Below are 13,935 nucleotides of genomic sequence, written 5' to 3' on the forward strand. Positions count from 1 at the left end.
CTCCCTGGCTTCACTTCATTCACGAAGATGTCAACTTCTCCCAGATTTTGACCTCTGAGGGTCACCACATTGAATCCAAGGCCTCCAGTTGAGGGCTGTTCTATATCTATATATTCAATTTGCCGGCCCTGAGCCATCTGTTGCATGATTGAGTTAAAATCTTCATTTCCCGACTTTGGGGTCCAAGGAAATAACCCAGACACGGTCAAGTTATTAGAGGACCTTTGGGCATTCCCATTAGTAATGGCACCATCCATGATCATCAATAAGCCTTTTCTAGAAAAATCAAAGTTGGCTGAACAATCTGAGGGTATATGGCTGAGCTGCCCCTTCAGTTGCTTGATGGACTGTTGAAGTGTGAGTATCTGGATGAAGAGAGGACTAGTGTTTTATAAAACATAGATAGCTTCTCATTCTGCAAAGTGTCACCCTTCTCCTGCAATTTCATTTTCAAGCGATCAAGAACTTGCAGGACATGCAGTTTATCTGTAGCAGGATTTTCAGGCACTTTGAATTACTGTCTTCAATCACTTTTAAAGAAACCTGGTTGGGCGGAGGCACCGGTGAGAGGGCAGGTGGGGGGGGGGGGTTCAGCGTCAGTCCTCCCTCCTGTCTTTGATTCTATGTTGCTCGGAGGTTTGCATTAGTGTTTTCACATTTGAAGTAGCAGTCACCCTCTCCAATCTTTACTAGCTGCCTTCAAGTGAGAGATACTTTTGGTTGGTCCTGCTTACATGTTGAGGCTTTCTCTCATCTTGTATGGACACACTTCCTCCACACTTCCTGCTCCCTCTTTTGGCAGAATTCTTAAGCTTCTATGCCTTCTCTCCACCTTACAACACACCAGGCTGACTGTTGGTAACCTCCTTTTTCTCTTCTAGAAGGTGGTGCTGTAGCTCAAGATTGTGGTTTCTCCCTTGTGCTCAGACCATGCCCTGTTTTCTGTGCATCCTCTCTGTCTATCTAAGCTTGCTTCCAACACTGCCCTCAGGAACACACACAAAGGACCAGGCACAGAGTGGGAGAAGGTGTGGGTTTGGCACCTGGGGCGTTGAGGGTGCCCACAGGTGGTTGGGGGCATCCTCAAGTGAAGTTCTCCCAGCAGCTGTTGGGTGGGTCTCGTGCTCGAGTCTAGACCACAGTCAGTAGGCATCCCTTTAATGCCCTCTGATATTCTTATCTGCCTCTTGCTTTCATACTCTGTGTCAAGAGCCATCACGGCTGGGGAACCCCAGTGCTCACTCACCACTGTCTCTTTTCCCCTTGGGAGGGATTCTCAGCCTCCTTCTTATCTAAGCTGTGCCACCTTGAGGGAGGGGTGATGCTTGTAAAGTTCCTCTTACCCATTTCAGTGGTTTTTGTTGTTGTTGTTGTTTGTTTTTTGCTCCTACGGAGTTCTAGAACTTCTTTAGAAACCTGAACATCTATAAAGGCTCTCTTGTCCAGATGTATCTGTGCAAGTCAGCTTTTTCCAGAAGTTGGAGCCTGTTCATAGGCTCCTGCCTGTTCCACAGTTTTATTGGGGTATATCTGCCTGTTACCCAATGCAGAGGTAGTCTTCCTGAGTACCTTGGTGTGTGGTGCTGGGTACCACAGCTCCCACAGAGGCACTTTTGCTCACAGATAGATGCCAAATTTTAGAAGTTAAAGAGGGGACAGAGATCACGGGTGTCTTATGGCACCACAATATCACTCTGTAAGTTTTATAATTTAAATTAATGTTCTTAATTTTTATATTTTTTGGTTGATCAAAAGTCTATCAAATGAATTCCTGCTTTTGTCAGAGGAAGAACTTAGTCACATTTATATTTCTTATATTTGCATCCTTTTTGGGGGGTAATAATAATTTCAACTGTGGTTTAGCCTCAGGTCTATACTTCATCATATACAGTAATATTAATTATGTGTTTACTTAAACTTCAATATTAAGTAGAGTCATTAGCCCTAGTGGAGAATCTATAGTTCCAGTAATTTTGTACAATGTCTTTACATTTTTTGAGATTCTTATTTCCAACTATCCATTGGTTGTCGGATTTCTTTGTTAAGTAGTTTATTTTCAGAAAGAGTCTATATATGTTGTATTCAGTAAGTTCCTAATGTTAGGTTTTGATTTTACATTTGCATGAGAACAGGAGGGTTGTAAGAGCTTGGCTCATTTGCTGTTTTCCTCAGACAGGGTAGACATTATTCTTTTATTTTCAGCCATTGATGGGGCTGTGACAAAGTCTAAGGTGAGGTTGATATTCCTCATTAGAAGCAGGATACTTGTTCTTTATACCTAAAAATAAGGGACATCACCAGGATGCGCTTTTTTTTCTATTAATGCTCAGATTTAGTTGTCCTCTTATTTGGGTAGAGTTATCTTCTATTAATGCTTAACTTTTTTCTGTGGTGTTCTAGTCTTCAGAAATACTGATTTTATACTTGTAAGATCTCCTTATTCCTTCTTTCATAACAATCACCTTTTAAAGTGCTTTTACTTGTTTGGCAGAGTCAATTTTACTTCATGATGTTTCTACAGAATATCAGAAGGCATTCCTTTGTTTCTGATAAGGAACTTAGCAGAAGTTCCTTCAACTTTCACCTTCCTTTTCTGTGCTGAGTGATGCCAGCTCATTTTTCATCTCTCTCTTATGTCTTATCCTTTTAATTTCATCTGTTATAAGCATTTTTTTCAGTCTAAGTTGTCCATGATTTCTTAAAGAACGAAGAAGTATTTTTATGAAATTATCTTATTTTTCCTGAAACATTTATTCAAATAAAAATTCTTGATCTGCTTTTGGATTCTTTTTATCCTAATTGTGGTGGGGATGGCAGTAAAATGGTGCAAAGGGAGCATCTATGCATAGGTCCCCTGTAAATTATTTCTGGAAATTTGTTGTGTGTGGGGGAAGCTTTCTAAGCCAGTCATTTGTTCAAAGATAGTTTTGGAAGTGATGGGTATAGTAATATGGATGGGTCAGGAATTTTCAATTTTACACCAGGTATAATATGAAACTGTCAAAGGGTTTTGAGGAATAGGTAAACTCTATATGCACACATGAAGAACAATGCAAGTAGAATCTGGGTGGAATACAAAAAAAGAGATTATATAAATAAATGTAATACCATTTTCAAATAATTGATAAGAAGAATCATTTGTCTGCTCTAAACACCCATGTAGAACTCTTTAATATCAGCTGATTTTCAGAAAATATTTTTCCGATGGTATTTAAACAGACTCCACCTTCAGATCCCTGAGTGAATTTTTAAAATACATAATATATCATTTACGAGAAAAATATTTTAAGCACTAACAATAATAATATTCTAATTCAGAAATTTCAGCAGTCTAGCTCAGTATTATCTACGTTTAATCCTCTCCTAACCGCACTCTACATTTTCCCTGTATTTGTTGACCCATGTTTGATGGTTTTATTGGCTTTATTGCTGTTTCAAAAATTACATCCAAAATTTCACAGCTTAAAACAGCAAGAATTTATTATATCACAGCATCTGTGGCTCAGGAACCTGGGTGCAACTTAGCTGGACACTCTGATGTAAGGTTTCTCAATCAAGGTGCTGGCCAGGAATGCAGTCATTTCAAGGTTTAACTGGAGGAAAATCTGTTTCTAACCTCACTCACACGGCTGTTAGTTGGCCTCAGACCCCTGATGGTTGTTGGCTGTAGACAGCAGTTGTTTCACACATGGACCTCTTCATAAGGTTCCAGGAAATAAAGAGTAAGAGAGTTCACACAAGACAGGATTCACAGTTTTTTTGGTAACTTAATCTCAAAAGTGGCATGTATTCATTTTGCTGCATTGTATTCATCAGAAATTAGTTACTAGGGCCAGTACAGACTCAAGTAGAGGGGATTACACGAAGGCATGAACATAAGGACGCAGGATCATTGGGGACCCCTAGAGGCTGTCTAGTGCAATTCATTCTCTGACATGCAGTAATTCACATCTCTCCTACATGCAAAGTACATTCACCCTCCCAAGATTCCCAAGCATCTAATACCACTAAAACATTAGCTCAAAGTGCAGAATCTTATCAAATAAATCAGATTCATAAGTGGATGTTTCTTTGGATGTAGTTCTCTGAGCACAGTTTCTGTAGAAATATAGATCAGAGAAACTAAAGAGACAAGCTATCTGCTCCCCACACACTCAACATACAAGGGTGGGATATAGAATAAGAACTATAGACATTCTTGTTGAAAAAGGGATAAAGTGGTAGGCACACAGGAGTGACTGGTCCATAGCAATTCTAATATCCAGCCAGACAAACACCTGAAGCTCTTTGATTATGTTTCAAGATGTGGGAATAATGCTCTGTGTCTCTCAGCTCCACCCTCTGTGTTCTTTGTTCACCTGCTATGTCATCCTTCTTTTATCACAAAAGGTAGCAAATATTTGTAGCTGAGAAATGTTCGCAGCCTACTTCACCAGAGTAGAAATTTGGGGGTCCAACTTTATTGTCAAGAGGCAATAAAATGCCTCTTTCATTTTATATTGTCTCTGACCTTTCAATCCAAATTGGCAGTGTTTCTGCTGATATCATTCTCTCAAAAACGTTGTGCATCTCCTGTGACTTTCATTAGGGCAATTGCCATTAAACAACAACAACAACTCAAACCTTTTTCTAACTTGGACCCCTGCTGACACACTGAGGGACAATGCTGTAAGCATCCTAGAAGTCCTGTTGTTTGGTTGAGAATATCTGTGGGTTATAGCCTTAAGCTCATTGAAGGACATTTAGTGTGACTATAGTTCTCTTTAGTGTGACTATAGTTCTACAGTTCTCTAAACTAATTAAAATTAGTTTTAATTTTTCTGAAAGTTAAACAATAGTTTTTACAGTAATATCCTAGGCTTCATTGTTAGACCACAGTACTCCTGGTATTACCATTGACTTGGTCTTTGTGCAGAAACCATTTGTTAATGTTACCATCCTGTGCCATATGGAGAGGCTGGGAGTTTTAAAATCCATAAAGCCCTGGCTCCATTTTGTTTAAAACATGCCTTCCTCCATTTCTGTCTCTCTTCTCTCATTTCACTCAAAACAGCAAGAAGGAACGAGACTGTGCCTTCAACATTTTGCTTGGCAATCCCCTTAGCTAGATCAATCCATTCAATTTAGGAGATTTTCTGCTTTCCACATAACTGCAGATAACAGAATTGCTAAACTTTCTGACAGTATTTAACAAGAATCTTCTTTCCTCCAGTTTCCAGTAACATGTTCTTCACTTTCCTTTAAACACTCACTAACAGCCTCCACAAAACCCAGATCTCTATTAAAAATCTGTTCAAGGGAATCTGGACATTCTCTAACACATTCCTCAAAACCCTTCCAGTTTCTGTTCATTCCCAGTTCTAAAACTACTCCCACGTTTTTAGGTCTTTGTTATGGCAACACATCCTGCTGCATACCCAAATATGTATAAATTACCAACTGCTGCCTAACCAATTACCCCAACCACAGCATAACAAAACAAACATTTATCGTCTCAGTTTCTATGGCTCAGGAATCTGGGCACAGAGTAATTAGGTGCCTCCGGCTCTTTTATAAGTCTGCAATCAAGGTGTTGACCAGGGTTAGTGATCTCAAGGTTGGCTGGAAAAGGATTTGTTGCCCCACTCACTCATCTGGAAGTCGGGAGCCGTCAGGTGGCCAGAAACATCAATTCCTTGTCAGTGGGACACTCCATACAGCTATTCACAACATGGCATCTTGCTTCCCCTACAGTAAGGGCTCCTATAGTGTTATGGGTTGAATTGTGTCCCCCTAAAAGATATGTTGAATTCCTAATCCCCAACACCTCAGAATTTAATCTCATTCAGGAATGGGAGCATTGTAGATATAATTCATTAAGACAAGGTCATCCTGGAGTAGGTTGGGCCCTTAATCCAAAATGACTGGTATCCATATAAGAAGAGGGAAAACTGGACACTGACACAGACACAGAGAGAAGAATACCATGTGAGGAATTACACTGGTACAGGCCAAGGAATGCCAAGGATTCCTGGTGATATCAGAAGTTAAGAGAAAGGCAGGGAACAGACTCTCCTTGATAGACTTCAATAGAACATCATCTTCCTGACAACTTGATCTCAGAATTTTAACCTCCATAACTGTGTGAAAATAAATTTCTGCTGCCACCCAGTTTGTGCTAATTTGTTATGGCAGCCCTAGGCAGAAAATAAGAAGAGAAAAAGAAAAAACAATAAAAACAACAAGAAACCCAGCAATCCCACTCCTGGGCATATACCTGGAGAAAACCATAATTCAAAAAGATACACGCACCCCAATGTTCATTGCAACACTATTTACAATAGCCAGGATGTGGAAACAACTTAAATGTCCATCAACAGAGGAATGGAGAAGAAGATATGGTACATATATACAATGGAATATCACTCAGCCATAAAAAGGAATGAAATTGTGCCATTTACAGAGACATGGATAGACCTAGAGACTGTTATACAGAGTGAAGTCAGAAAGAGAAAAACAAATATCGTATAATATCACTTATATGTGGAGTCTAGAAAAATGGTACAGATGAACTTATTTGCAAAGCAGAAATAGAGAGACAGATGCAGAGAACAAACTTATGGATACCAAGAGGAGAAGGGGGGTGTGGGATGACTTGGGAGATTGGGATTGACAAGTATACACTACTATGTATAAAACAGATAACTAATGAGAACCTACTGTACAGCACAGGGAACTCTACTCAGTGCTCTGTGGTGACCTAAATAGGAAGGAAATCTAAAAAAGAGGAGACATATGTATACGTATAACTGATTCACTTTGCTGTACAGCAGAAACTAACACATTGTAAAGCAAATAAAGTCCAACAAAAATGAATTTAAAAAAAAGAACAAGAAAGAAAACATAGTCTTCTAACCTAATCTCAAAAGTGACATTCAAGATTTTTGCCCACAGCTTCTGGCTGGTGAAAGGCTCACTCCGTGGTAGTCCCAATATGTGTTGCCTACACTCTGTGTTACAGCCACTATAAAATAGATAATAAATAATGCATACAAAGTATGTATATAGCATTCTTTAGTCATTCAAAAATCATTGAAAAAAGTGTTATTATTTATTTTAAGTAATTTGTGAAGGAGGAAGAAAAATCATTATTCCTTATGTCGGATTTTTGACCTGGAAGGGATTCTTATTTTTAGTTTTGCACAGGAAACACTAAGCTTTATCACAGCGTATAAGGCCTGATCTGCTCAGTCAACAACTTGGTTTTTGTCTGTATGATATAAAGGTAGGTAGTTAAGTGGACTTGTTATCTTGGCCACTAAAATTCTTACCTTCTCCTGTGACCTGCTCTCTGCAGACATTGTCTTACTGTTAAAAGATAAACTGAGGAATATTAAAAATTTAAAGAGTTTATTTGAGCAAAAATTGATTCGAACTGGGCAGCATCCAATCTAGCAGACAGAAAGGAGCTCCAAGGCACTGTACAGAATGAAAAACTTTCAGACAGAGGGGAGTAGCATCAAGGAACTTATACCAGGCAAAAAAAGTGGATTGGTTAATGCAAAGTTACTTTCCTTTAGGTGATGGTAAGATTACATAGCTATTGCTGGTCAGGTAATTCTTGATCAACTCGTGTAAGATTCCATTTCTGGGGGAATCAAAACTATAGTTAAGTCTCAGTTTGGTGAAATGGTTGCTAGTGACTTAGCACAAGCGACTGCATTTTGGGCTCATCTTGTTTTTAACACCATGAACACCATTCCATGAACCCCTAATTCCCTCCACCTACTCCTGAAGTGCATTTCCCTTTATTCACCTCCCAGATACACGAGAGGCAGGAGGGAAGTACCCAGAGCATGTAGCCATCCCTTTCCAAATCAAGGAAGTCACTTCCCGGGTCTCCCTAAGTCACTTTCAAAGCCACTAAGTTGTTCTTCTCCCCTTTCCACAAGGGCAGGCTCAGAAGAAGTGGAGTTTTAGGAAGACTATTTCCTTGGGCTTTGAAGAAGTCTGAGTAGAAATTCTGAAATCTGTCCCAGGTGAGTGGTCTGCCTCCCTTCTTATACCTGAGTTTTGCAAAATTAGGGTGGGGGAGGGGTGGGGGTGATGATAACCTGAAAACAAGATCTGCTTGCTCCTGGGGGCTGGTCCCCTCTTTATGTTGTGTGGCACCCTCTTCTTTACCCGAAGCAAACTTCCCCTGATCACCTCCACGACCTCCTGCTCTGGGAGGAGACTCTTCTAAGGACTTCACGAACCTGCTTCTTTTACTGACCTGGCAGTGAGTGTTTCTGCCTGCGCAGATGCCAGGGCTGGAAGTTGTTGGATGTCCTGTCACCAGCAGCAGAGGCCTTGCCTGGGAGATTGTTAAAAATACAGGACCTCAGGTCCTACCTCGGACCCAGTGAATTCCAATCTGCAGTTAACAGGATCTCCAGACGATTCTCAGGCAGCCATATTAAAGTGTTTAAGCCATGGCTGTAAATGACACAGCCAGAATCAGTTATTTCGAGGCTTTTATTCCAAAGCCCCCCTGGATGTGTGTGTGTGTGTGTGTGTGTGTGTGTCTGTGTGTGTGTGTGCATGTGCACAGGCTGTGGGAGTGGGAAAGGGAAGGAGGTGAACATTGGGGCTGCTCATTAAGAGTTTGCATTTGATGTTTGTCTGCATATTTGAGGGTATTTGTACATAAAGAAATGGAATAGTGATTGCTAGAGTGAAACTTGTGTAGCTGCTCCAAAAACCCAAGGGTTTTTTTGGTTTGTGTTTTTTTTGTTTTGTTGTCGTTTGTTTGTTTGTTTGCTTTACCTGAGTTCATTTACTAAGAGTTCCTACCAGGGGGCGCTGCAGTCCTTTCTTTTTTTTGTCCTTAAAACTTCTGTATACTTAAGTCAGAAAGCTCAAATTATTGGTAAATGCTTCAATCCACATTATTTCATTTGATACATCAATACCTGCATTATCCAGGTATTGGGTCTTTTGACTTTATGGATGAGGAAAGAGCAAGACTGATCATCTGTTTCCAATCTCCAAAACCCAGACTCCCTTTGCAGCCTACCGCACCACTTGTCGCTCTTATGATAACTTCAATACCAAGTTATACAGAGAAAGAAGAACTAAAATAAAATTTTGCCCAAGGCTGGGTAAGTAGTCTGTCTAAATTCGAGTGGATGAAAACAATATTTATTGTGTTGCTCTCCTAAGAGTCTTTTAATTGTTTGCAACCCAAAATGCAACCCATATTGCAAACTCATATAAAATATTCTGTTAGGTCTTCTGCTAGAAATTTAAAGGGTATCAGGGTACCTCTGAACAAGATTGATGTATGTATATGATGAACTGGACAGCCCTGATATTTCCCTAAATTTGTATAAACTTTCGACAGGTGTCTACCTAACTATAGATCCCTCACTTCCCTTTTCTTAGAGCATTTACTTTAGAAAACTTGCAGTTGTAAATTCTTTCTTTCAGCCTGTTTGAGAGGTAAATCTCATAGCCTCTTGCCTGAGTCTCTGGGAAAGACCCAGGAACGTCTTTCCCAGAGACCTGGGAGCCATCTCTTTGAAATATAATCATCAAGAGAGACAGTTTCCCTTTCACCCCAGTCTCAGTTGGAGAATAGGAGTCTGATTTCCATAAAATATAAAAGAGCTATATATATATCTTTTGTTTTTTCCTGTAATGGTAAAGTTTTGTTTGCTTTATCAAGTGCGATAATCTGGATGGTCAGGATACTATTGTTACCTCTAATTAGGTACCTTCAAGAAAAGGAAGTCAGTTTTCCTTGCTCATGAAGATAATCTGTTCATTCTTCTCCTGACCTTCTCCTTCACATTATCTGTTGTCTGGGAACAGCCATGTTGGTGCTTCTTCTGCTGCTGTTTGTTCGTTTACCCCACAGGTAATTCTGATACACTGCTTTGTAAGCTGGGCCTGTGTTGTAAAATAAACATCTTTAAAATTATATTTACCCTTCAGCAAGCGTAGATGGATGGGTAAAAATTCTCTTTCAAAAGTTACTGTGGTCAAAGCAAAGCAAAAATACAGATTCCAGCCTCAGTCTTTTTCTCTTGATGGGTTAGTGCTTTAATTTGTTCAGCAGTGTCTCCAGCAGTTTCTAAAGTGCCTTTTTCAGGGACTTCCCTGGTGGTGCAGTGGTTAAGAATCCGCCTGCCAATGCAGGGGACACGGGTTCGATCCCTGGTCCAGGAAGATCCCACATGCTGTGGAGCAACTAAGCCCATGAGCCACAACTACTGAGCCCACGCACTGCAACCACTGAAGCCCGTGCACTTAGAGCCCATGCTCCACAACAAGAGAAGCCCCTGCAATGAGAAGCCTGCGCACCACAACGAAGAGTAGCCCCCACACACAACTTGCTGCAACTAGAGAAAGCCTGCGCTCAGCAATGAAGATCCAACGCAGCCAAAAATAAATAAATAAATAACTTTAAAAAGTAAAAAAATAAAGTGCCTTTTTCTGATTTTCGTTTAAAGGATTGTGGCAGCAAATGATCTTTGACCCTTAACTCATGTCACATGTACAGAGCACGCTCACTGGAGCTCTGTCCGTGTAACATGTATAACTTTCAGTTCTAGGTTAAGGATGAGTGTGGGGGTCACTGTGCTAAAAACAGTTATAATGCTGACTAAAAGTCATCTGCTTTTTAAAATTAACAGACTTCATTTTAGCTTTATGAGAAAAAAAGCAGTTTCGGTTTGCAGAAAACTTTAGCAGAAAATACAGAGAGTTCCCATATGCATTTCTTCCTCTTAACGTACCTTCCCCTATTTTTAACACCTTCCATTATTGTGTTACAACGGTTACAGCTGATGAACAAATTTTGCTACATTATTATTAACTGAAGTCCATAGTCTAAATGAGGGTTCACTCTTTGTGTTCTATATGCTATGGATTTTGAAAAATGTATAATAACATGAATCTGAAAGGGACAGAGTAAAGGGACAAAGTCGGTAATTAAATAGTTAATCCCACTAGGGGATTGTAAGTAAGAAAAGTATGGGAGACGCCTGTAAGTTAACGATCACTTAAGAAAGCAGGTTTGCTTAACCACAAAATGAAGCAGGCTTGTGTATCAACAAAACCATGCAACGGAAGCATGAGACGTGCCCCAAAACAATAGAACAATGGTGGCATGAGGCCCACATCCTGCTCAGTGAGCTCAGTAAGTTAATGACCCCTAGGACATGCTCTCTGCACATAAAAAACAATAATTTATGGAAAGGTGACATTGCATTGCAAAGTGAAAGACCCTCATTGTACTGAGACGTGAAATAATTTTTCCACAGTGCCATGACAGTCCTGGATTAACCACGTAGGGACAAGAAAACTCCCCAGCTGGATGTGGAGGAGGAGCTGATGATGGAAGCTTGACGTCTGCTCAGGAATGAGGAACAAGGTGGTCTTTTCCTTTGATTATAAAACTGTAGCCCACTAAGTTCTTGGACGCGACCTCCTCTTGACAGCCCACTTGTAAGCCTCACAAGCACCCGTTCTAATGAATCATTTCTTATCTATCACTTTTCCTTGCTGAATTCTTTCTGTGCTGAGACATAAAGAACTGGAGCTCTTCGGAGTTCCCCTGAAACACCACAGAGCGGTTTCAAATCCATCACTGCAGTATCATACAGCATAGTTTCACTGCCTTAAAAATCCTCCGGGCTCTACCTATTCAGCCCTCCCAACCTTCCCACGTTGGCCCCTTAGACAGACATTTTCATTGTCTCCATAGTTTTGCCTTTTCCTGAATGTCAAATCATTGGAATTTTACAGTACGTAACCTTTTCAGATTGCCTTCTTTCACTTAGTAATCTGCATTAAAGTTCTTTTATGTCTTTTCTTGATTTGAGAACTTTTTTTTAAGTCTGTTTTGCCAAAAGTTTTACTTTTGTTTTAGTTTTGAAGAATTCGTTAACAAAGAGACACCACTGGTCACACAAATAGACAATTTCAACTTAACTTTAATAGAAAATCATTAAAAAGAAAGAACTAGAAATGAAAAGGGAGAGAACAGTAAAAGCGTGTACTTCACCAAACTGGGCCGACACCTACAACCAGACTCGAACGGCCCTGGGAAGTCCCGAAAACAGCAATCTAGAGTCCCAACTGGGCAAGGTCCCGGGCAGTGCGTCCACTCCACGGGTGAGACTTCAAATTGCAGTTTAGGAGAGTCCTGCTTATAATACCAGGCCGCAAACTGATATCATCAGTTTGCCTGCAAATATGCAGCTTTGGGTTTCTTCAACGATGCTGTTTATCTCATTTTGTGCATCTTAAGAATTTCTAGATCCCGGGGAACTGGCCAGGTCCCTGAGGCTCAAAAAATTGCACAATCCACTCCCTTCTTTGTCTTAAGTGCCGTCGGACTTGCTGGCCACAGCTCACAAACAGGCACGTAGTCCAGGCAAGGTCACAAATCAGTTGGAGGCCTAATATCGCCTCTGAAGCCTGAACAAGATGACTTCCATTTCAGTCCTCCTAACAAAGTCCCTGAATATTATGCCATTGTTTGGAGAGTCTACAGTGTGTTTAGCCATGTATATATTGACAGGCATCTTGGTTGCTTCCAAGTTTTGGCAGTCATGAATATAGCTGCTATAAACACACCTGTGTAGGTTTTGCATAAACTTCAGTTTTCAACTCATTTGAGTAAATGCCAAAAAGTGAGATTGTTGGATCATATGATGAGTATACTAATTTCTTAAGAAACTGCCAAGCTGTCTTCTAATGAGTCATCTGCTTTTTATTATCAATGCTTGATGAAACTTCTAAACCATTTTAGGGATTAAAATAATCCACCAGAAAAAAAAATTTGTTGATCAAAGACCGATTTCTGCAGTTATTGTATTGTTTTGAGAACATGTTCATAAACTCCTTTCCAACTGGACCAATCTCACTGTGGACAGATCCTCAGCTTTGAAATCTGATCACCCCAAGAAAGTCCAAGAAAGTGTGATGGAGACAGGTGATGATATATTTAAGATCATTTAAAAATCAAAATGGAGTAACTATGGTTCACACATCCAAAATGGAGCCAGGTGGCCATCGCTAGATGTGGTTTCAGATGCAGTCTTGCATCACTGAGAACTTGAACTTTCTGAACTGTATCTAATTCAAGAACACCACCAGCCATTTTCACAATATCTGCAAGCAGCTGCCAGCTGCAAACATTGTTTCAAAGTGTCCCCCTCCCCGACCTGCAACTGTATAACCATTTTGAACCCCAACAAGTTCTTGTTTAAACAAGCACCCTTATTTCTTGCCAGCTCCAATCCTAATTCTTGACAATTTATGTAACCTTGCAGTTTTTTGCCTTTGTGAGCTTTCCCCATTTTGTAGTCCTGGAACACATGCAACTCAATGCATTTTGATCTGTGCCTCCTGAGAGCTGAGGTCCGAACAAACCACAAATCAACACCTTTTGTGTGTGTGTGTGGCCACAACCAGGGTTTTCTGTTCTCAAAAGTCTTGGTTAACACAGCGTGAACTGCAAGGAGACAGAGCCTCGTCCCCACCTCTGGTAGGCCAGGGTGCCAACCAGGCTGCAGAACCTGCTGCAGACTTTCCCCCGCTTTGCCAGGAAGGCACCCGGTTTGCGAGTCAGCCCGAGCAGCGGGCAGTCTTCTTCGATCCGCTGTTAGCCCACCAGGACCCCATCAGGCGCTCCGCAAGTTTCAGTGTCCTCGGGTGACTTTGGAAAGGAACCAAAGACCCCTAACCTGAAGGCATCCTGTTTACAACGGTTCTGACTTCCTCTTCTAACTGGAAGCCCTGGGAAATGAATAACAGGAAGCAAAACTGGGTTTAAAAAAAGCCGGGCGTGTGACATCGGGTCGTGGGATATCTATTGCCTTCTGGTCTACTGCCAGGGCCTGCTTCCTGGCCCCTACATCTGGCGCCTGCCCCAGGCGTTGGCAGAAGGTTGAGGCCCCAGAA

The 13,935-nt window shown here is 40.8% G+C and overlaps 1 long non-coding RNA gene across 1 annotated transcript; it reads left to right on the plus strand.

Moving 5' to 3' along the window:
- The first annotated feature begins 1,619 nt into the window (after nucleotides 1-1,619).
- Nucleotides 1,620-9,843, plus strand: LOC309608802. Its single transcript, XR_014233095.1, has 5 exons — nucleotides 1,620-1,696; nucleotides 7,937-8,018; nucleotides 8,170-8,260; nucleotides 9,020-9,122; nucleotides 9,734-9,843. It is a non-coding gene; the product is annotated as an uncharacterized lncRNA (long non-coding RNA).
- Nucleotides 9,844-13,935: the final 4,092 nt, after the last annotated feature.

This window comes from Balaenoptera borealis (genome assembly GCF_965194805.1).
Source record: "Balaenoptera borealis genome assembly, chromosome: 13".
In the NCBI taxonomy this organism is placed as follows: Eukaryota; Metazoa; Chordata; class Mammalia; order Artiodactyla; family Balaenopteridae; genus Balaenoptera; species Balaenoptera borealis.